A 24,330-nucleotide genomic window follows, 5' to 3' on the forward strand; every position below is an offset into this window, starting at 1 on the left:
GTCCAGTGGATCCCCAGAGGTATAGCAAAGGCTAAACTAGATAATACTTTACTCTCTTTTGTAGTGTGATTGAGCAGTCAGGCTTATCAGAGGATAGTGTTAAGCATTTGTTGTATACATTCAGGCAAAAAATTATGTCACACCCTCAACAGACTGAATCCAGAACAATTGTATAACAAACGTTGTTACTTTGTTATTTTTAATATTAGAACCAAGATTTACTCAGTAGCAGGTAAGTGATACTTTCAATACAACAGTATTTTTCCAGATACAGTGTACACTGATTTTGTAGAAGCATACAAGTTACTTTACAGTAGGAAATGGGTTATAAACTCTTTAGAATACTTGCAATTACTTTAGATCACTTTCTAGTTAATTTTGTAGTTGGGGTGAAACAAACTAATAACTCCAGTATAGGCGTCACAGTACATCAGTAGGCAGGGTAACTCTTTTGAAGACACTTAGTAACTTTATTGCAGTACAAGACCAGGTCAACACTTAAAAAAAAAAATCTGCGAAAAACCCACCATACAATCCTATGGAGAAGAATGTAGTGTTAAGTTTGCAGGTAAGTAAACTGTTTTGGTAACTGAGTTTTGGACGGTTGAACTAAGGTTCTCAATTCAGCCATCAAGGTGCACCTCCAGTGGCACTAGAGCGGCCTGGGGCAGACTGCAAAGGAGTCAATGCTAGTCTTTGGAGATACGGGGCACGTCGGTTGGGGGCTGCTCATGGGGAGGTAAAGCGCCTTGGAGGACAATCTTAAGGACTTAAGGTAAGTGCAAAATGCGGCTCAAGGCAGCACAAAAAACACACTGCAGCGGCAAAGGGGCAGTCACGTGCAGGGTGCTCACACAGTGGAAAAAGTTGAGATGCCAGGGGACGATGGGGCACCGTTGGATCTGGTCACCAGGGTGCAGGGCAGGAGGATGCAGGGATGTCTTTGGATGTCTGTTTTCTCCCTTTGGGTAGGTCACGGTCGAGGGGGGTTTTGTGAAGCGGCTGCAGGTGTCAACAATGGGTCTTGGAGGTGACACCCCTCTATGGTTTGGATGTCGGGCAGCTAGGGAACAACTTCAGGACCGGTGGACCCACTGGACACTGGTTGTGGAATGTGGGTGCAGAGGTAAGTCCCGGAGCAGGGGTTGTTACCACAGGGTCTTTTTTTGTCTACAACAAATGCTTAACACTACCCTCTGATAAAGCCTTAATGCTCGCCCACACTTCCACATATATAGAGTAAGGTGCGACCTCGGCCTACCTATGGGGTTCCACTAGACTCTATACACACTATACCTCATTTTGGTAAAGCAAATGCAGAGCCTGCTTCCTACACATGGCCTCATAAAATTCTTTCAACTGGGTGGGGGAGCTCCGGTTCCCGGAAAGTCAGGGAGGCACGGAGCCAAGCCAGGCGCTGGCTCAACCGTGGAGCAGGCCTCAGTGGTGACATTCCCTTGTATTGTCGTCGATGGACGAGGTGAAGTCAAGGCTGCATATCATGCTCTGCGTTTTCATTCCAGGACAGGTCTCTCTGCCCAAATTCTCTACATTTCTAGTGGCATGACGATGACATCAGGCTCTGAGACCTTTCCCAGGACCCTCCTCTGGCCTGCGGCCTCGATAGTCATGCTGTTGCACGTCTGTCACCATAAGCTCAAGGGATCGCTCCCTCCAGACCTTTGGGTGCATAGCACTGCAGTCAGCCTTCTGGTCGCGGTCCGCTCGAGAGGGACAAAAGATGCAGGGTGGTCACCAACATCTGGCAGTGAGGGCATCGCAGGGCTTAAAGCCGGCCTTCTTCAAAGACATCCCTGCCACATCAAATGCTGAAAAAAAGCTGTCAAAAAGATCTGTGCTGGATGGTACAGAAAGAAAATAACTGACGTCATCGCCCCTGTGTGGTGTATATAGGCGCCACGAGGTGCTGCTCATGAAAAATGTCTGGATCCAGTCTGATGCATGGGAATAATTATAAGGTAAGTAATCTGTGGCTAACAGTCTCTATAGGATAAACAGATTTAGTTGACTACAATGCAAAAACAATCATAAATGGTGAAATGCAGTGGTTGTAAACGGCTCCTTCAAAAAGGCAAGTGTATGTATATGTGAAATAAGGGGTACGTGGACTATTTCAAAGTTTAAAAACATGTTTTTTTTAGAAACTACTGAAAGTATTCTTATGAGACATTGGACACAACTTAAAATAGTTTAATTGTAGAATGTATATGGTACTTATTAACACGATGGGGGACACTGAAGCACTTGACTACCTTGGCACCAAGCTACACCATGTATGGCCAGTAGCTTGTTTATCAAACCTATGTAAAAAGTGTCTTTATGTTGGACATTATGACCACAAATAAGACAGTGGGTCATTGTATTGCCAGCTCTTAGCAGTGCGAAAGACAGGTGGGCAGTTAATGGTTTCCAGTACATTGGCAGCTTCCTTTAAGGTACTTTTTACGATTCCAGTCCACTAAGCTGTCTGCCACATGGAAATGCGCATTTTAATATTTTTTATGGTTTATGAGCCTCAGCAGGCATGGGTCTGAGGGAGATATTGGAAATTCTGGGCATCTGTTGGGGCACACTGTCAAAATCAACCCTTTTATGGTTCTTGTTGTGAGGTGTCAAGGAGCTGTCATATTTTGTGGTTAGGTGGGACCTGCAGTGGTAGATTCAATAAAAGTCCTCCGGCAAAAACTGCCCATATCAAATGAACTTACATTTTGACATGCAACTCAGGGCTGCTGCAAAAATGTCAGAAAATAATCCAGAAATGCATGTAAAGGGGTTTAGAGGAGAGCAGAACGAAGTTATATTTCAGAAACGCTGGCACAAAATCAACTAAGCCTTACACAGTTAGTATTAGAAAAATCAGACATAACTAGCAGTGAAAAAGCCATAAAGAAAAGCATCCTTAGACTCTCCCTGGGCTTTTAAATCCAACAAAGGCATATTAGAGCAAAAACGAACAATAAGGAACCATACAAGGAAAAAATAATACACAAGGCATATGCGCCTAAACAAGTGTGTATGTGATGGATAGTCAGACTAGACAACGTGTTGCCGTGTGCTTCATAAATCTACTTTGCCACTGTCTTTCACTTAAAAAAATAAGGAAACCAACAAACAAAAAAAGTTTACAATTAGAGTTTATTTATTTGTATGCATTTGTATGTCACGCAGCACCAACTGCCTAGTTACAGTGAATGAGGAAGGAGTAGACAAAACAATTATTGATCTTGATAGCAAGGTACACACTCGGCAACTGTGCTGAATAGGAGAGTGCGATTTTATCAAAGCACGCTCAAAAACAAGCAAGGTCGTTTTCTAAATGTCAAACTCTGGAGTCTTAGGTGAAGGCATTTCAGTAAGTAAGTGTGGAGCCTTGGGAGTTGGGGACTCTTCACACGAACTGCTTTAACCGAGCAGACTAGCTAGTAAGCACACATGGCTGGCATATTTGAATAAGCCCGTCAGGGACGTAAAGGGCCCTACGATGCAGGGAGATAAATAAAACAATGCATTTTTGAATTGTTAAAACTGGAGAGAACTAAAATATTTCATTAAGTTCATCAATTTAGGTTCAGTTTGTTGTCCCGAATAATTACCATAAGCCAACATGACAAGACAAAATGTATTACTCATGGAAAGCTAGAGCTTTATTAAAGCACTATGATGTGATTTATTTCAAACTGATGTATTTCAGTTCTTTTTAGAGTTTTTATTACGCTTTTTTCTACACAATCAGTAAACAACAACTTAACCACACTATTAGCGGAAGAAAGAAGCAACTCAGTCTAGATTTTGTCTGAGATCAAAGGCTGTGGCAATTCTAGACCACAGCATTGGTATTTGTCCCAGCTGTGCAGCACAAATAATAATTAACAAAGATGACTATACTAAGCGCTGAGTGAAGGACCGTATTACACAGAAGACTTTTTTAACATCAGTTCTGAAGGTTTTCATGGTGGCACTGTGTCAGACGGAAAAAAAGGTTCACACAAAACTTTCATTGAGATAAATCTTCATGGAGCTGATCACTTCTTGTTTTAATCTTTTCTACGGTTTGTGCCACGGACCACTCCTACGCATTTGACAGCCACCGCTCAATCGCTAGTGCTTTTCTCCCTGCTACCTCAGATTTTTACTTAACTTCTTTCTATTGAATGAAGTGCTGAACCACATTCAAACATCCCGGTACGTTGTATGTCACAACTTAAGAGTTTGGCAAACTGGTTACATCAAACCAAGGGCGGTTCCTTCCTTTGAGCGTAGGGACGTAGCCCCATTCACATTTTGGTCCCCCTTTCATGTGCATAAATAAATTAACTTTTTTTGATAAAAACATTGTGTATGCAGCTTAGATTTGCATGTGCCCGCGCCCCGCACATGTGGCAGTCAGCCTTCAGCAACAGGCGTCAGTGGATGGGGTTTCAATGTTGATCGACACCAACATACTGGAACGGGAGCACGGCACCTAGGCCCAAAGAACGCATGTCTGGTTAGACGGCTGCTGTTCTCAGGCCAGTCCGACATGCGCACAAAAGTACGGGGTGGTAGGAGGTTGTCTCTGTCCTTTTCCTGCCTCACGAAAAGGACATGCAGGCATAGACCTGAATAAAAAAAGAAGCTTCGCGCTTCCTTCTACAAAAGTACATTCTTGGGTGTACTCTGCCTGAGACAGCAACAATTCACTTGTACGATTTCAAAGTTGCATGGAATGCTACTTGAACCTACAATTTCTATTAAAATGGATGCAAACGATCAAGAGCAAACTCAGTATGGCAATGTTTGTTTTCGGACTTCCCGCTGAAGGTCATATTCACCAAATGATTATCACTGCAAAATAGGGTAATGCTTTGCTTTGGGGTCCTCATATATAGGTTTAATTTCTGTGACTTGCCCTACTTGGTAATGGTTTGCGAAATGTGATTTCTCCAACGTACTGGTCGGTAATTCAAAGCCGAGAAAGTTCACGGTTTTCACATTAATTGAAATGTTCGTCATCACTATTTGTGGTGCTGAGTTGTTCCAAAGCATTTTGTTCTAGGCGCTGATTCAGTTCATTAGACCAGCTAGCACAAACACACAAGCCAGGCCAAATAAGTAAACTAACGAGCAATTTGCTGCGGGCCGTGGAGAGGGGTCAGTGGAGGACACCTCTGGACTGGAGCTGGACAATTTCACATGTATGCATTATAATGTGAAACCACTTTTGAATTGGACAGCAAGTACACTTGCTTATTTTGGTTTGAACAAGTTTGAACAGGTGCTTGCAAATATTACTAGGAAAACTTCACTGAGCCAGTGTAAAAAATAAAAAAAAAACTCCACTTCTTATTTACTCCATTACTATATAACACCACCTCCCCCTTACCAGAGATTGGAAACCTCACTGGTCACTCAATCGAGGCAGATGTCAATCCACCTGCCCCAAACTGACCTCCCTCTTTACCACACTCGAATCTCCAAACAACTTCGATGAGCTCACACCCTACCGATAACAGCTGTGACTCTGTTTGAATTCCTGTTCTAAGTCTCGCCAACATGTTTCATCTTGAACAACTGAAAAGTGTATACAGTAACACAAAGATACAGTTTTACGCAACAGTACAGGGTACAAACCACTATTTGGTATTAGTTATGCTTGCAAACTATTTGTACTTTGTCAAGAAGCGCTGAGTATCCGAGAACTGTACCGTGTACAATACAGACGTTGCCAGCTAAAGGTGTTGGATCGTGGGGCTTGGTTTTAAACTATCTTCTCATGTTCTTATTTACTTATTCTTGCAACATAGAGGGGTGTCAGAGAACACCTAATATAATTACCCGAAATGTTGGTTCAGATCTTTGGCCCTGGTCATGGGCCATTATATATTTTTTAAACATTAGTTACTGAAAGCTCGAAAGTATAACACGTTAGCAAACCGTGATTAATAACGGGCAAGGAGCCACATGATACTTCCAGCAAAATCTAGAAACATGCTTGCTGATTGTTTATCCATCAGTTCGCTCACAGCGTCTGCAAAAGTTGGAGCCTTCTAAATGATCTCCAAGGGAGAATCTTCTTTAGGCTAGCACTTAACAAGAATCATAACGCTCGCTGCATTAGCTCCCGCATCAAGGGCGAGCTGACTGTACTGTGCATTGGTCGTTTCCCCTGAAATCTTAAGGACTGTGGGGGCGGTTTTGTAGCAGTGTAGCAGTTTTTAAAAGCACTGCAGAGCTCCTTGCATATCCAACAATTTTTCAGACAGCAATAAAAGTGCCAAGGTCATTTTGGTGATTAAAGTACCTACTGGAGAGAGCTCATAGTTTAGGATAGTGCTATGTTGCCTCATTAAGGGTAGCACAGAGGGTTGATATGGCTGCTGCAAAGAACGTATTGAGATCACAGAAGGAAAATGTTACTTACCCAGTATGCATCTGTTCTTGGCATGTAGAGCTGCAGATTCACATGCTTTGCATACTCCTGCCATCTAGTGTTGGGCCTGGATGTTTTCAGTTTGATTTTCCTCGAAGAAGTCTTTTCCAGTCACTAGGTAGGTGACTCCTCCTTTCGGTGATAGTGCGCATGGGCATCAACTCCACTGTTAGATTGTTTTCAGCAGAGGGGGAGAATGGAGCTAGTAGTGAAGAATAGAAATGTCCATGCGTATGTATGTATACTAAGAGTTAACAGAAGCTGCTACAGGCACCCAGGGAGGCGGTGGGCGCATCTAAATCTACAAATATACATGCCAAGAACAGATGCTTACTGGGTAAGTAACATTATCCGTTCTAGGCAGGTGAGCTGTAGATCACATGCTTTGCATAGACTATATAGAAGTATTTTCCGAAAGTGGTGGCTAACCTGTAGTCGCTAAGTGGTCTGAAATAGTGTTTTAAGTACTACTTTGCCCACATTAGCTTGTTGTCTTGCTAACACATCTACACAATAGTGTTTGGTGAATGTGTGCGGTGTAGACCATGTTGCAGCTTTGCAAATGTCAACTATTGGAATATTTCCTAATAAAGCCATAGTAGCCCCTAACTTGCGAGTGGAATGTGCTCTAGGGGGTACGGTTAAGAGTTATTTTTGCTTTTGCATAACAAGTTTGAATACATTTAACAATCCACCTTGCAATACATCATTTGGAGATAGGATTGCCCTTGTGTGGTAGAGCAAAAGCAACAAAAAGTTGTTTGGTCTTACAAAATGATTGTATTCTTTCGATGCAATATAGAAGTGCTCTTCTGACATCTAAAGTGTGTAGAGCTTGTTCTGCAACAATCAGGTTGAGGGAAGAATACAGGTAATTCTACCGACTGATTTATGTGAAATGCAGATACAACTTTAAGTAGAAATTTGGGGTTTGTATGAAAAACCACTTTGTCTCTGTGCAGTAGGAAAAAAGTTTCCTCTATGGTTAGTCCCTGTAGTTCACCCACTCTCCTCAGTAAAGGAATGAGGAAAGTGGTTTTCCAAGGGAGAAACTGTGGTTCACATTTATACATGGGTTCAAAAGATGGCCCCATTAATCTTGTGAGGACTATGTTAAGATTCCATACTGGGGCAGGTGGAAGCCTTGGCGGTAGGACTCTTAAGCCCTCCCATGAAAGCTTTAATTACGGGCACTCTGAAAAGCGATAAATGTCACCTATGTCGGGTGCTTCAGGTGTGAATTAGGATGCTTGACTCTGCAGCCACGGGGACCAGGAGACGTCAACCAAAGTCCGGAGGTGAGCTCTCCCAAGAAAGGATGTCGAATGCTGAGGGGTCAGTGTCAGGATTGAACCCCAACAAGACTTGGCAAAGGCAACCCACACGGGCAGAGGAAACAGGTTACGATGTGGACCAGCAAGATCCAGGAGACTCTCCAAGCTATGGAAAGTCAGGGCACATTTAGAGCAACCAGAGAAGCCCAAGGAAAATCAAAGTGACCCTCGCCCGGACCCACAGGCCAACGGACCAGGGATCGCGCAGGGACCTCAAGCAGAATTACAAAGCACCAGCCCACAGAGCACTTGTGCAGTGGAGGCCGGAGATATTTGGTGGAAATGCGGGTCGGTACTACACGTAGTCCAAAGCACCGCCTTAAGGATCGCCAAAAAGCATATGGTGCTGCAAAAGTACACGGTGCACAAGGGTTCGGGTTGCACGGTCCCCACAAGGGATACTGGCCTCAGGATTTCTGAGAGAGAAAATCGAAATCATGGATGCTCGGGAACCCACCTCCTGTGTTCCAGAAATCGTCGGAGTCCTCAGGAGCTCGAGAGATGCAAACCGGTCAGATGCGTCTAGGTGCCTGCTGCTGCAGGGGAGTAACTCCTTTACTCCCAGGGAGATTCTTCTGTCGTCCAGCGAAGTGCAGACCATCGAAGTACTTGGTTTCTGATTGCAGAGTTTAGTCCAGGGAAAATCCAAAGTCCTGTAATCAGGTTTCCCACTTTATACCTAGGGAAGAGGTTCGACTGACTCTGGGGACCCTCCTATGGGAGGGGCTGGACAGAGGGGTGGCTACGCCCATGTACTTTGTCCAGTTTCGCACCAGAGCAGGAGCAAATGGCTCCTGCAACTGGTTTGAGCCGGACTATGCATGGGGAGAGCAAATGTGACCCTAGTGCAGACTTTCTGGTACTCTGAGTACACCCTCCCAGCCCCAATACACTAAAGCCTGTCTGGGAGGAGGTCACATCTCCCTGTGACAGGACTCCTACTGTCAGGCCTTCCTCTGCTCGAGCTTGGCTCAGGAGGACGAGGGCAGACTCGTGTCAGTGTCTGGCAGCATCCATTTTGTGATGCCCAGGTTGAGAAATCTGGTATTGGGTATACCGGTGTTGCACTTAAGTCCCTCTAGGAGGGTGGAATCATACCTCTGAGGTATGACTCCAAGGCGTTTGACACCAAACACAACATGTTTCTAAGCAGCCGTTATAAAGTTCGCATTTACCGCGCTGTTATAATGCACTTAAATATATATGGTTGGCTGCTTCACAGACAACCCCGGAGAATAGGTTCCAAAGGCAGCAGAGGGGCCCTACTCATGCAGGGGCACCCTCTCACATAAAACCCAGCACCCTGCCTTCAAGATTGTTAAGGCCTGCCGTAGGGGTGACTGATAGGTTTATATATTTAGTGATTTAGAATAGGTATAGGGAACCTATATCTTAGTAAGGGGTGCATGCACCACCTTACACAGCTGTGGTATCATTTTGAATTACCTCTTAAGGGTGGCACAATTCATGCTTCAGCCCCTGGGAGGTCTCTGGAGTTCCTATGCATCGGGTACATGATGTACCATATGCTAAGGACTGATAAGGGTACCACAGAATCCAATCTGGAGTGTACCTAAAGTACAGGCAATCAATTTACAGGAGAAACCAGATATACTGGGGTCCTGGATAGCAGGATCCCATTCAGTTTAAGTCAAAAACAGTGATACATCAGCAAAAAGTGGGGGTAACCATAAGAGGCAGATCCTACTCTCCTACAGGCTGAACCCCGAAGGGAGAACTGTGAATTGATAATGAGTGCCAGCCACCCAGCATCTGAAGAATGTATAATGTTTGGGATGACTGAGGATCTTAAAGTAAGGACTGTGTATATCCAAGGTTGACCAGTAATCTCCTTGAAGAGAAGATGCAGGAGGTCCTTAGGAGAACATGCGAAAATAGGGTTTCCTCTGGTACTTGTTTAACTTAAGCTGTTCCAAAATAGGTTGCCATTCTCCCGCTTTCTTCCTTGTTAAGAAGAATTAAAAATAGAAACCCATTCCTTTCTAGGAGTGAGGTAGTTTTTCTATTGCTCCCTTTTGTAGCATGGTCAGAAGTTTTCTTTGGAGCGGCTGTAGATGAAGAAGGGGTGCTCCCTTTAGTGGAGTATTAGGTGGGTTCTAGGTGAATTCTAAAGTATGAAAAGAGGTGATAGATTGAACACCCACGTGTTTGATGTTATCTGTTGCCACTGGTGTGTACATTTTTGCTTCAACAGGTTGGCGGGATGGAGAGGGTATAACGGACACTTAAGATGTCACTGCTTTCTACCAGTGTCTCCTGCTTAAACAAGTTACCTACCTTTGGTAACAATGTATCTGTAAGAGACATATATTATTTATAGACGCCTTACCTTAGAATAGCCCCCAGGCGTCAGACTGGATCAGGAGAATTTTTTTCTTAGCAGTACCTCTGCCCGTCGGTAGGTGGTGTCAGTCAATTCTGCGTCCGTCGCCGCCATTCTGGTCACTGGGATGAAGTCGCAGTGTCTACTTAGACGCCACCCCTGCGTGCTGACATCCGTTCTGACACAACTTTCCACTCCAGAAGCACAGAGTCATGCAAGACACTGACCACTGATGCACAACCCTAGGGCCTGTAAGGGAGACCCAAACCCTAGAAGTCAGTTCACCGAACAGGGCGGATGGGTGGGGTGGTAAGGAATCTAGCCAGTAATACTTTGTAATGTGTGCAAGGATGCTCACGTGGCTGCCTGGCAGATGTCAAGTAAGGGAATTCCACATTCCAAAACAGTAGTGGCTGCTGTCACCCTGGTAGAGTGGGCACGCAGTCCTATTGGAGGTTCCTTTGTAGCCAAAGAACAGCAGATTTTAATGCACATAATGACCCATCGAGATATGGTACGTCTGTGCACTGCCCGACCTTTCTTGGCGCCCACATAACCCACGAAGAGTTGATCGTCCACCCGGAAGTCTTTAGTGCGGTCATGATAGAAAGACAGCGCACGTTTTGGGTCCAACCAGTGGAGTCTCTCCTCCTCTTTGTAAGAGTGCGGAGGTGGGAAGAAGGTGGGCATTGTGATGGTCTGACCTATGTGGACAGAGGTAACCACTTTGGGAAGAAAACAGGGCCTAGTACGGAGGACTACTCTGTCTGGTGGGACAGCAAGAATGAGAGGCTTGGAAGATAAAGCAGCAAGCAGAGGTGATGGCAAGCAAGAAAGCAGTCTTCAAAGGAAGGAGACGGTGAGGACAACTATGTAGTGGCTCACAGGGAGCACACAAGATAAGTGAGGACAAGATTGAATTCCCACTGGGGCATTACGAAATGAAAAGGAGGAAAGAGATAAGTAATGCCCTTCCGAAATTTGTTAACAATAGGGTACTTGAAAAGAGAAGGCTCATTAGGAAGTCGAAGAAATGCCGAAATGGCTGAAAGATAGCCTTTAAGAGTGCCCAGAGCAGAGCCCTGCTGGGCCAAAGAAAACATGAAGAGGAGAACCACCTCTGAAAGAGGGGCAGAAAGGGGATCCACAGCCTCTGCCGTGTACCATGCCACAAATTTGTTCCATCTATATGCGTATACCGTTTTAGTGGAGGGACACCTGGCTGCCAAGATGACATTACAGACTTCAGGAGGAAGGTTGAACGCTGTCAACTGTTGATGCTCAATCTCCACGAAAGGAGGTGGATGCTGGACAGGTTTGGGTGGAGGACCGTCCCCTGCTGCTGCAAAAGAAGTTTCTTGCGAAGAAGTCTGATCGGAGGATCGATGGCCATGCTCAAGAGCTAGGGGTACCAGACTCTTCGTGCACAGTGCGGAGCCACAAGAATGACTTGAGCGTGGTTGTGCTTCATCTTCTTAAGCACTCTTGGGCAGAAGTGGTACAGGCCAAAAGGCGTACAGGAGACCGCAATTCCACTCTCGACGAAAGGTGTCGCCGAGCGAGTGCCACCTTGGAAACTCCAACATGCAGAACTGCTGACATTGTGCGTTCTCTTGTTTGGTGAATAGATCTAACCAAGCCTCTCCCCACTGCTGAAAGAGACCTTGCACCACCTCCAAGTGAAGACGCCATTTGTGATCCATCATGCACCGGCAGCTGAGTTCGTCCGCCCTGACGTTCAGGGAACCTGCCAGGTGTTGAACGACCAGAGATATGCCCTGCGGTTCCAGGCATGTCCAAAGGCGAAGAGCCTCTAGATCTAGGACCCACGACCCCATTCGCCCTGTTTGTTGAAGTGCCACATGGCAGTGGTCTTGTCTGTTAACACCTGCACTACCCTTCTTTCAGAAGGAAGGAATGCCTTCAGTGCAAAACGAATTGCCCGGAGCTCCAGAAGGTTGATGTGGAGCCCGGACTCTGCCGGAGACCAGAGGCCTCTGATCTCCTCCTCTCCCATATGTCCCACCCATCCCAGGAGTGACGGATCTATCACTACTGTGAACTATGGTTGGGGAAGGGAGAGAGATCTGCTATTGACCCAATCCTGGTTCGTGAGCCATCACTGCAACAGACTTGCAGTCCCATCCGAGATCTGGACGACACTGGAAATATTCCCCTGATGCTGGGCCCACTGGAACTTCAGATCCCATTGCAGGGCCCGCATATGCCATCTGGCATGATCTACCAGCAGGATGCAGGAGGCCATTAGGCCCAGCAGCCTCAGGGTCATTCTAACTGAAACCCGGGATAGAGTCTGAAACATCGGTGTCATAGCCTGAATATTACGGACTCGCTGTATGGGAGGATAAGCCCAAAACTGTGCTGTATCCAGAACTGCTCCAATGAAAAGGACCTTCTGAGAGGGAATCAGGTGCAACTTTGGCACGTTGATAGTGAACCCCAGTGAGTGCAGGAGGGCTGCGGTAGTCTGAAGGTGGGAGACGACAGCATGGGACGAGCCCTCCTTCAACAGCCATTTCGTCGAGATAGGGGAAGACTGGAACCCCTGATCTGCGCAGATGAGCTGCGACCACCACCATCACTTTCGTGAACACCCGAGGGGCGGTGGTAAGGCCAAAGGGGAGCACGGTAAACAAAGTGCTTTTGGCCTACAGTGAACGATAGGCAACGCCGGTGGGCAGGTCAGACGAGGATGTGAAAATAAGCGTCTTGCAAGTCCAAACCTACCATAAAGTCTCCAGAGTCGAGGGCAGACAAGACCTGAGCCAAGGTTAAAATTTTGAACTTCTCCTTCGGAGGGGGGGGGGGGGGGGGGGGGGGGGGAGCGGCTGACGTCCCTGAGGTCTAAGATAGGACTCAGGCCTTTGGCCTCCTTGGGTACTAGGAAGTAGTGGGAATAGCAACCACGACCTCCTGGCACAGGGACTCGCTCAATAGCTCCCTTGGCCAAGAGCCACAACTTCGTGGCGGTGAAGGGCCAAATGATCCTCCGACATGTGATTGAGTGTTGGTGGCATGGAGGGAGGGCGAAGCCTTGAAGTGGATGGAGTAGCCCCTTCGGACTATTTGCAAAACCCACTCGTCCGACGTGATGTTGAGCCTGTGGGGGAGGTGATGGCGAACACTGCCACCCACTGGCGAATGGTGGCCCTCAAAGGTCGAACTAGGAGGGCTTGGAGGCTGCTGCAGAGGGAGCATTGGTAGAATGGCCCGCCCGCTGGACCCCAGACCCGCGACACTGGGTCCCACGTCCCCTGCCACGCATAGGCTGGGTAGCTTGTGTGGCCGTGGCTCTGGGTGGAACATGGTGGGGCACCGCTTCCGTAGCCACGAAAAGGGTGAAAGGCAGACTGCACGGGGCGAGAAGTTGCTGCGAGACCCAAGGAGCTGGCAGTAGCCCCAGAGTCCTTGAAACGCTCGAGGGCGTTATACGCCTTGTCATCGAACAGGCGACGGCCATCAGAGGGTTCATCAAAGGGTTTTTCCAAAAGGGCAGATTGGACATCCACAGAGAAGCCAGACTTTCTCAGCCAGGAGCAGCGCCTCATGGCTACCAAAGTAGAACCCGTTCTACCCAGCGAGTTGGCGGTATCCAGCCCACACCGGATGGTGAACTTTGCTGAATCTTAACCCTCAGCAACATCGAGGGGGATCACAGCCTGGGCCTCCTTCGGGCACTGCGGCAGCACTTGCGCAACCGTATCCCACACTGTGTGTGTGTGACGGCCTAAAAGACATGCAATATTCCCCTATCACAGTCCTAAGCTGGTGAAGAAAACATCTTCCCAGATGGTCCAGCTTCTTGGATTCCCTTTCTGGGGGAGCAGTAGGGAATGTGCCTTTCGGGGATGAGGCTTGGACCACTAAGCTCTCAGGGTTAGGGTGTTGGAAGAGGAAAAGTGGGTCACCCGTGCCGGGCGGTGGCGTCGAGCTATTATCCTGTCCGCAGGGGCCCCCTGTGCTGGGCTTGGACCAAGTGCCCAGGGGGATGTCAGTGAGGACCTCATTAAAAGGCAGCAGGGGCTTCAAAGAGGCTGCTGCCGGCTGAAGCACCTCAGTCAAAAGGTTAGTCCTGACAGCAACCGTAGGAAGCTTATGGCCCAGGGCCTAAGCCACCCTACGCAACACGTCAGCGTAGAACGCACCCTTCCCTGTAGCCACAGTAGGGGAAGAAAGCATACGAAGGACTGGGGAAGTATCTATACCACTGGCATCATCCAAGTCCTCTTTCCAGTCCGGCTCCTAAAGTTGGTCTGCTAGAGGGTCAACAGACCCCTCCCAGTCCTCCTCACCCTCCTCTGGTGTGGTAGGGAATGCCAGGGATGAACAGCTGTACAAAAGTACCCTCCGGCGCTGGAAGCAATGTCGGTCGTCGTCGGTCCGGCACCGTTCCACATCAGGGGTGAGGCTGAGGTTCACGCTGGTTGGGGGTACAACTGGCGTCGGGGGCTTTGCCACTGGAATCGGCGCCGGTGAAGGTACTGTGAGGTCGACCGGCACTGATCAGGATCCAGGCCTGGATCCTTGGGGACCCTGCGGCACCAGGGCAGGAGCCGCGGGCATTGAAGGCCCAGGCCCCCAGCCGAGTCTGTGGGGCCCGAATGCACGTCTGGGAAGTCGGGCTGCCCAAGGATGCTATGCAGCGCTACATAAAATTGACGAAGCTGGGCAGGGGAAATCCGGCTTCCGGGAAAGGAAGGGAAGCGTGGAGTCAACCCAGCGGGCTTCAAGGAAGGAGCCGGAAAGTGATGACGCTCCGGGTCCCGCGTCGGCTGACAGACGGGGAAAAGGCGAAGAGTGACAGTGCTTCTTCGCCTTCTTCTTGTGGTTCAACTTACCCAAAGAGTGTGAAGACTTCGATGACAAGTGGTGATGGCTCCGCGACATTCCCCTCGAGCGGCGCATAGCAGACTGCCGGGCCTCCAAAAGATTTCGCGACTGCTTCTGCTAAGACTTCGGGTTCGGGGCCCGGCAGTCAGAGCACGACTTTGGGTTGTGGTCGAGCTCCAGGCACCAAAGGCACAGGAGGTGACCAACATCAACTTGTGACAGGAGTCACAGGGCTTGAAACCGGGCCAATAGATGGACATCCCTCGTGCACCAGGAGTCGAAGACTCAAAAGACGTTGACAAAAGTCAGTAAAAAAGCGACTAAGGGGCAAGCTCTCTCCACATCTGTGCTGGCTGGCACAGAAAAAGAAATTGCTAATGTCAGCATGCAGGGGCGGCGTGTAAGTAGACACTGCGATGTCATCACAGCCACCACGACGCTGACGACAGACGTGGCGTCGACTGACGCCACCTACCTACCTGAATGAGGCTATTTCTAATGTAAGGAATCTTTAACTAATAGCCTCTTTTAGATACCATGGTTTCTTTCTTGGAGCTTGTTTTGTAAAAGCTGCTACTGGTGACCTAAATTACTGTTGATAGTATCCGAGTCTGCCCTGGTCATTCACATGTTTACCAAACAATGCCACTACATCATATGGCATTTCTAAGACTTTTCTCTGAACAGTCCAGCCAGAACAATGTGGACTTCAACCATCCTTGTAGTCTCAGGAAGGCATCTCCCGCCAGCTGTCTAAACTCTCAAGAGGTTTTTTTCTCTGTCTTGAACGATTTTCTTTACTTCTCCTTTCACACTGTCAGGCAATGTATGCGGTGATGTATGCCCACATTTGCCTGTCATACCGGCATTGTATGGTTATAGAATTGGCAGCACAAACAGTAGTTACTGACAGATGAGAAACATTTACCAATGTTATCTAATCACCTGCCTTATCTATCTGGTGGTGTGGAGATGGGCAAAAGATTCTTGGACTGGCGATGAGCCACTTGTGTCACCACAGAATCTGGTCTTGAACGACCAACCAGGCATGCAGGAGACTTTACTGGTGCTTTGTATTTTATGTTTAGTCTTGGCCAAACAGAGGACTGTTGCTGGTTTCCTCATATTCTTGAGCCTATCTTCCGAAATAAAATCCACTATTGGGATTACACTCAATGATTTTGTAGTAGGCTCTTTCAAATAATATAAAAAAAGAGCTAACTGTTTGCTAGTCAAAGGTAATTGGAACCTTTTTGCAGCTCTACCTGAAAGATTATGGAAGCCTTCTGTGTCATCAGGTGGAGAGTCCACAAACTGCAGTGCAGGCGAAGATGGTGCTGAAATCAAATAATCTTCCCTTTCTTTGGGAGTAGATTGGTTGTTGAGGATTTCCCCTTCCTCTATTTCATCTGAGGAGGCTGGTTCTTCCTCAGAAGGCACTACTATATTTGAAGTTGGAATCCCTTCAGTGTTAGAGATGCAGCTACAGGACGCGGAGATCTCAGAGTGGGGGGGTTGAGGTGGACGCATAGATTGTGAAACAATACTGCCTTTGTAGGTTAAAGAAATCTTTCATAGTACTCTTGAAACATGCTCTGCGGGGTCTTGAACCAAAGCTAATTAACTTAAACCATACCTTCCTGAATTGGAGAGAGACCATCATGTAGGTATCTTCCATATAGTGTAAATGCTTTTCTACATATTGCTGCGGTCTTATGGGGTAATACTTGCAATATTTGTCATTATCTTCTTGATATTTAACAACCAGCTCTGAAAGGACTACGGGCTGCTCAAAATGGGCTTCGTCAGAATATACTTCATCAAGCAAGTGACTTGGTGGGAGAAGAGAGGCCTTACTTGGAGATGTGTGCTCCAGTCGCAAATATTCTGATGTCTTTTTTACCTTTGTCACCGGAAGCATCAACCATGTCGCTGATAACTCCATTGCTATTTTTGTCGACAGTGGAGATCTCTTTTGCACCACTGAGAGCATCACCAATGATATGTTTTAGTATGTAGCCTTACCGTTGACAATGGTGTCTTCGATGGCAGTCCTTATGTCTATAGCGTATGTCACAAAGATGTCCTCTTCAAGGTTGCCATCATCTACTGTGTCATGAACATCATAGTTGTCGTTATCGTTGTCAATGTAGCTGTTGATGTTGCAGTCATTGTCCACGTTGTAGGTGAGAGCTTGAACTTCTCCAAGGAGTTTGGACCAGTGGTCTTCGGGGAGGTTTGGTGGTGTGGGTGGCATGTACAGGGTGTAGGAAAGAAAGGGTAGGGAGTAACCCATTTGGACGATTTAGAGCACCGATTTGGAGCACGGCTTGGTTAGCGGTGATGCAACTTCAGTCAGGGAGCTGAAAGGTGATGTACCCCCAACCGGCAAATCATGCTGCACCAATTACAAACAAACAAACAAAAGCCCACCCCCTTACCCCCCCCGGGGTAGGGGTGGTGATTGGGTAGCTCGTTGATGGTGGGAGCCTGGCCGCTGTCTGTCTAAACTCTAGCTTTTACTTCGAAAGGATGGGGAGGCCTGTTACACTTGGCGAATATGGTCTCTGCCTCTGTTAGCCCCTATCAAAGCATCAAAAGGAGTGCTGCGTTGGGAAGCTGCCGAACTGACAGATCTAAGCACAGAGAGTGAGCAGTGGCCTTACTCTTTCAAATCTTTCAAGGGCTGAGAACACATACTCTCTGAACAGCCTAGAGCTGTTGAACGGCAGGTCCATGAGGTCCTGGTACATGTCAGATGACAAGCCTGTGGAGCGAATCCAGGCATGGTGCCTGAGCACCACACGTGTGTCAACTGCCCTATCCAAGACAGTTGGTAGTATCCAGACAGGATCAGAATAAGCATTTCGCTGCATCCTGACTGTCTAAAATAAGCATATGTAACATTTGATGAAGGTATTCTGAGACAACAGGCAAGATGTGCGCCACCCTGTCCCATAACGCATGCAAATACCTGCCCACGATGCATAGTTGTACTGACAAACCGCAGGGCGAGGCTGCCGGAGAACATCTATTTTGTAAATATTACACTAGTTTAGAGTCCCTGTTAGGTGAAGTGGATGGAAATGAAGTGAGGTTCAGGCAGCTGTTAGGTGTCTGACCCCCCAATATCTCTGGAATTTAGGATGCAGCAGAAATTAGTCTGCATCCCCCGGAGCAGGCTTATGCCACCTGACCATCTGTCTATTGACAAATTGGCACAATCCTGGTTTGACCTAGGTGCCCCCTAGGCTTCATTAGAGAAGAGGTTATTGGCTGGATTGCGCTTGGTTGACAACCTGTCTTAACCTATTGAGTGGACAAAGAAGTAAGGTCTAAGTACTCAGCCGCTCTCCACAGTCGCAAAGGAGGCAGCCTCCTCAGTGGTCATAGGATTAGGAGAAGACAGGCCAATGTTAGGTGGGGTATCCTGAACACGGCATCCTGGAGGTCATCAAATATATGTTGCCATCATTTTCTAATTAACCAGTATACACAATGTTATTCTGCAGGGCATAAGTTTCTAATTAAGAATAAATTGGCTCCTGGGTGGTGGGGCATGGGTCTCTGAATCTGATAGAACTATAAGAGCTGTATCTGGTGTCAGCAACGTCTATATCTGCGTCGATACCGGATGTTGTTAATGACAGTGTCTTGTGTGGTGCCGAGGGTGGAATCAAAGGTTGTGCTGAGGTCAGGAGAGGTGGCACCGACCTTTGGGAAGGGGTCGTCCTCCCCGTGAGGTTGAAAAGCAGTTAGCATGCAGGACTGACTCCTCAATGTTAACCAGACAAGAGGTCCCCTCAGATCCTGAGGGAGAGGCCAAAGCAGGACTAGTGTCTGAACTGGCTTCATGGGTGCATGGCCTGGATCATTGGGTTACTCAAAGTGGTAGAGCTGAGGTGGACCCATGCTTAGATTTTTTTCTGCTGTTTGTGTTATTTCTTGAAATTACCGGATGTAGGTAAGTGCCCCATTTTGACATGGTCACTCCCACTTTTTGCCTAGTATTTGAAGCAATTTTGACAGAACATCATTGGGTTCCTGCTAACCTGGTCCCCAGTGCCAGAGCCCTTTCCCTAAACTGTACAATTGTCCCCCCAATTGGCAATACCTTTAGCACTCCCTGTAAGTCCCTTAGTAAGTGGTACCTCTGGTACCTAATACAAGAAGGCTAAAGAGGGTCCCTAAGGGCTGCAGCACGTATTGTACCACCCCAAGGGACCCCTCACCTAACTCATGCAGACTGCCATTGCAGGCTGTGTGTCTTAGTGCAGATAAGGTAGGGTGCAGTATAGTACACCAGTGGGCATATCTGCATGATCAAATAAGTCCCTGTGATGTCCAATTCAATTCTTAGATATCACTAGTGAACATGAAATCCATTTCAAGTACATGTTCAGGACACTGGTGAAAAACTAGTTCCCCAGCTGCATAATGGCTTCATTGAAATCTATAGTGTTTGGTATCACTGATTCTAGTGGTGAATGTATTAATACATGCACCCAGAGTGCACCTTAGAGGTCCCCCCTGAAAACCTACCAGCCTCTGGTGTGCTGGCTGACTGGTGTCAACCAGCCTGCCACAAAAGACAGGTTTCGGACTCCCTACAAGTGAGAGCCTACGCTCTCTGAGGGCAGAAACAATAATTGCTCTGGCCGGAGGTGTTGTCACCTCCTCCAACAAGGATGGCTAAGTAATCAGATTATAAAGGTAGGAGGCTTCAAAGGCCTCTGCTACCTTTTGATATGTGACCACAGCTTCCGCAGACAAGGGAAATGGCAACCCCGCTGCCCTGAGCCCATTTAGCTTGAGGACAGGCGGGAAATTAGATATGCAGGGAGGCGTGGTGTACTAGGAGGTCAGTCAAACCCCTAAAGGGATCTGCCTGATGTGCCCCCTTTAGTAAAATCCTGCCAACTTGATGATCTCATAATTAGGAACTCTGAGACAGGGTAATGCCAACTTCCCACAGGAAGTGGTCATATGGGGGTGTAATCAACCTACGGGTAATTAGTCCATTGGCTACAGCCCTCCACTGCCCTGGCACGAGAAAAGAAGATTCTGATAGACTAAGAAGAAGGACAACGAAGAGCCGCAAAGAGCAAGAACTAGGGAGCAGCAACTGACTTGGTGCCAGCCCTGCCTGCTTTCCCAGGCAATTACACCAAGGACGACTCGTCCTGCAGCTGCTCTGCCTTTAAAGCCACGGAAGACTGCCAGCACTTCGAGGAGCCACCAATATCTCCCGTGGAGAGGCAGAGCTACTTCCCAGCGCCCTACAGGCACCCAGGAAGAACTGTAAGGACTCTGGACCGCCAAAACCCGACACCGGAAAGCACACTGCACCCATGCCCCTCAGACCGAGTCGAAGTGGTAACGAGGTCCTGAGACCCTCCAGAGTCGAACCCCACCATGATGTTGTGAACTCCCAGTCGCTGCATGCAGCCTCTTTGTCAGGCCCCCTCAACCATGATGGTCTCCTGCAGCACGGACCAAATGCCTAAAAGCACCACTGCACCAGAGCCCCACAGCCCAAGGAGAAGTGACCAGACGGTGTCCCTACGTGCCTGAGCATTTCGAGAACAGAGCCCCCCGTACGTTCAACAAGACTGGCCCCCCAAGTCCCAGCTTGCAGCCTTTATTCTCCAGGAACATTTCCCACTGAAACCAACGAGGCACCCGACGCAAAAAAAGCCCCTCTGCACCCGAACGCCCCAGAGCCTACCGAGGTGCTGCTTTGGACCTTGCCCCATGCTTACTTCAACTCCAGAAGATTAGTCTTGTAGGGGACTGATAAGTACCTGTATGCAGTACATATGTTTTCCCCATTGGATAACATTACTGCATTAGAGACAATACTAATGTATTTACCTATTTTCTTCAAAACTGCTACTTTAAAAGGTATTTACCCTAAAACGAAGCTCTTGGTGTCTAAAAATGTGTTATTTTTCCAAATTGGCATGGACCTCATTGACTGCATCAATTTTTGACTGTGTATATGCAACAGATGCCTAACACTCCTCCTTGATACACCTACGGCTGCTAAACCACACTACCACAAACAGAGCATTTTGTGATTGTTCAATCAAACCCCTGTCCACTCATAAGGGATATCTGGACTCAATACACAATATACCTTTTTTTGGTATATTATATAAAGAGCCAGCTTCCTGCACCTCATCTCCATGACCTCAATGACAATAAATTACAGGAGTGGCTTCAGGAGCATTTGCACACACTTTACTTCAACTGAGAACGCCATTACTTTTTGTTACGACAGACTTTGGCAAGAGCTAGTTGGGCCTCACGGTCACAGAAGGGATTTTTGTTCATCTTAGAACAGAATTGACACAACGCAGAGTTGTGTTTGGAGATTAAGCTCCATAGGCAGCAGTTGTGAGTATCCGCTACTGACATCTGCTGGTTACAGACATGACACTGCTTAAAACCTGCAGTTTTGGGAAGTGACATTGTTTGCATACCCAAGAACATTTTAAGCGAAATTTTGTCATAATGTGACATGAATTGAGAAGTTACGGATCTGTGTTGGCTGGCGTGGAAAGAAAGGAACTGCCATCAGCATGCAGAGGGGGCATACATATGCTGGTCATGATGTCATGCCTGGGACAGACCGAATGTGGCGAGGATGACACCACCTGTCGACAATAGAGGGATTTGCTCCAAAAGATTCCAGATCCCATCTGGTGCTTAGGGAAATTAACAGGGTGCGGTATCTGCAGTTAGAAGTCTAGTAGAAAAGTAAGCCTGGTACAATACATGCTGAATAACAGCCTACATGCAAGTGACTGAGCATGTACATAACACTTGTACAAAAGGTGGAGGTGGTCCACAGACCACATTCCAGATCAAACTGCAGTCAGTGTATCCAACCTGCTTGCAGTATTGAAAATGTTGTAAATGTGCCTGTGCTACAAGAGCCAGTCTGACCATCTTAAGCCATTACTAAGCTCCATTTACGAGCCAAAATTAAGCTAGTGGCTTATCCCCACAGCATTTTAGCTTCAGGCAGAATGAACTGCTTTAACTGGTAGTGATAATAAACTAGAATAAAGTTCAAGCCGTACACCTAGAATATCTAAGACACAATGGCATGGACTTATAAATGTAGCTACAAGATAAAACTTGACATTAAGCTGTTTAAAGAAGCAGAACACAAGTAGAGCTTCAGCTTAAATACAATATACCTCATAACTATTTCAATTGTGCTTATAGACACAGTTGAATTATAATTGGGGTATACAATAATTTCAGAGTTTATTCTATGTCGTGTAATGGCAAGTGCTCAATACCAAGGTTTAATATGGCAGCTAATAAACATAGTACTTCAACAAATGCAGATGTGCAACTATCATGGCACAATGGAAATAGGCAAATTAACTAGCCACTTACGTTGCGTGTACTTGAAGCACACAGTGCCTCCAGTGACTAACTGTAGGATGCGGGCTCTTTATATGATATACCACTAAGTGGTTATATTATGCAAATAGTCCAGAGATTCCCCAAGAAGTGTATGCAGCCCAAGGTGCTCTATTTGTTATAGTGTGGTTGAGCAGCCTTAGGCCTAACACAGAGAGGTGTAAAACGTGTGTTATACACATGGTGATTAATAAACGACACGACTCAAAAAGGAGATCCACAACGATTTTATTAAAACAAGCATCTTTCAAGATTTATTTTAAGAACAAGAAATATGTGAAAAGGCAAGTAGGTTTTTCATAAAAAATAGTGTTCACTGACAAGATGGAGACTGAGCGATAACTCTGCTGAGATGCTCTGCCAGTAAGACCCCGAGAATGAGCATTTTATCTCCGCTTAATTTCTGAACGAAAAACTGGATCGTACGAAAAGTGGCGTGAAGAGATTAATGAATTAATCCTCCCCGGTATTTGCAGTACCACCTTACCTTGCAGGCTAAACCCAAAACAATACGAGCCAGTCAAGCACGAAACATCCTCTCACCTTGTCCCAACCTCGAGAGAGCCTGCGTGAATCAGCCATCCCTGATGCTCCCTGCGGCGAGATCTTTCATCAACGCGGCGACGCAGAAACCTGCCGTTGAGCTACAGCAATCTGCTTGAGGTGGAAGGTATTCTTGGGACTTCAGCTACTTGGACCATACGTGGCTTTCCGGGCAACTCGCTACATTACTGGGATCCTGTGCTGCAGCAGGAGATCTCAACAAACACAAGTAAGGATGGCTGGCAGGGGGGTGAAAGCACTAAAGGGCAGAAATGTGCAACCGCTCGCATCTCAAATGCAAACACTGCAGCCCGGCTTCGTGATGGCCGAGAACTGGCATAAAAGACTAGATACTCGCGGGTCCAAAAGCAAGGTGGCCGAAAGGGGAGAGAAGGGGGAAAACTATGAGGAAACAGAGGGCGTAAGCCACGCAGGAAAAGGGGAAACCACAAGAAAAGCGTTAGCTAAAGCTCATAAAGACCCCGGTCATTGCCAACCACTAATCACGAGCAGCTTTGGGCTAACAACGGGGCCAGGACCTAAGACTCAGGGGGAATCCTTGGATACTGCAATAGATGTGGCAAAAATTATGAAAAGACACTGATTAAATAAAGGGAGGTTGATATGCTTAAAGATTTGATGCATTTAGCCGCGCCCTCTTCCACAGTGTAGGAGGTCATTGTAGGCCCCGAGCTGCAGTCTACCCCCCTAACAAGCCTGGAAACTGCGTTGGCCACTCATATAATCCCCGATCTGGGGGATCCTGCTATTATACAAAATCATACGGATGGGGACTGCTGAGCCTGCACTGACAACGGTATTACAGACCATCCAGAGCTTCCAGGAGGAAGCCAAATCAGACAGCCGATCACGCTTAACCGACAAAAAACTACAAAGGTCGGTCAGGAAGGTTAGCAGAACCTATGTAGAGAGTGCTGATTGGATGGCTTCCGTAGAAGTACGGACGGAAAATCTGAAGCAATGAACACAAGGGCATAGTTAAGAACCTCATATGGAAGATGGAGGAGCAGGCAAATAGGCAGCGGCGCAATAATCTCTGCTTTTTAGGCATACCTGAAGGTGTGGAAGGGAATGATCCCAGGAGCTATATGATCACGCTCCTCAAAGGGGTCTACCCAGAACTACACACTTGGGACTGGGACAGATTTTAGTCTCCCTGGCCCAGTAAAAGGGAAACTACAATCTGTAAATTTTTATTTTGAATGCGGTGCAAGCATCCGTTAAATATAAATGAGTATGGTATGCATCGCCACACTTAATATTTGCGGCCTCAACGATCCTAAAAAAGACGGAATACGGCGGCAGGATTAAGGTTATTAAAGGCAGATATAATCTGCATGCAGGAAACACTTTTTAAAAAAACA

At 47.1% G+C, this 24,330-nt stretch overlaps 1 protein-coding gene across 8 annotated transcripts in view; it reads right to left on the minus strand.

The window, feature by feature from the left end:
- Positions 1-24,330, minus strand: part of RBM26 (RNA binding motif protein 26) — an 812,370-nt gene that overhangs the window by 228,593 nt on the left and 559,447 nt on the right. The window lies entirely within an intron of this gene.

The sequence above is a fragment of the Lissotriton helveticus genome, chromosome 8 (genome assembly GCF_964261635.1).
Source record: "Lissotriton helveticus chromosome 8, aLisHel1.1, whole genome shotgun sequence".
Taxonomy (NCBI): Eukaryota; Metazoa; Chordata; class Amphibia; order Caudata; family Salamandridae; genus Lissotriton; species Lissotriton helveticus.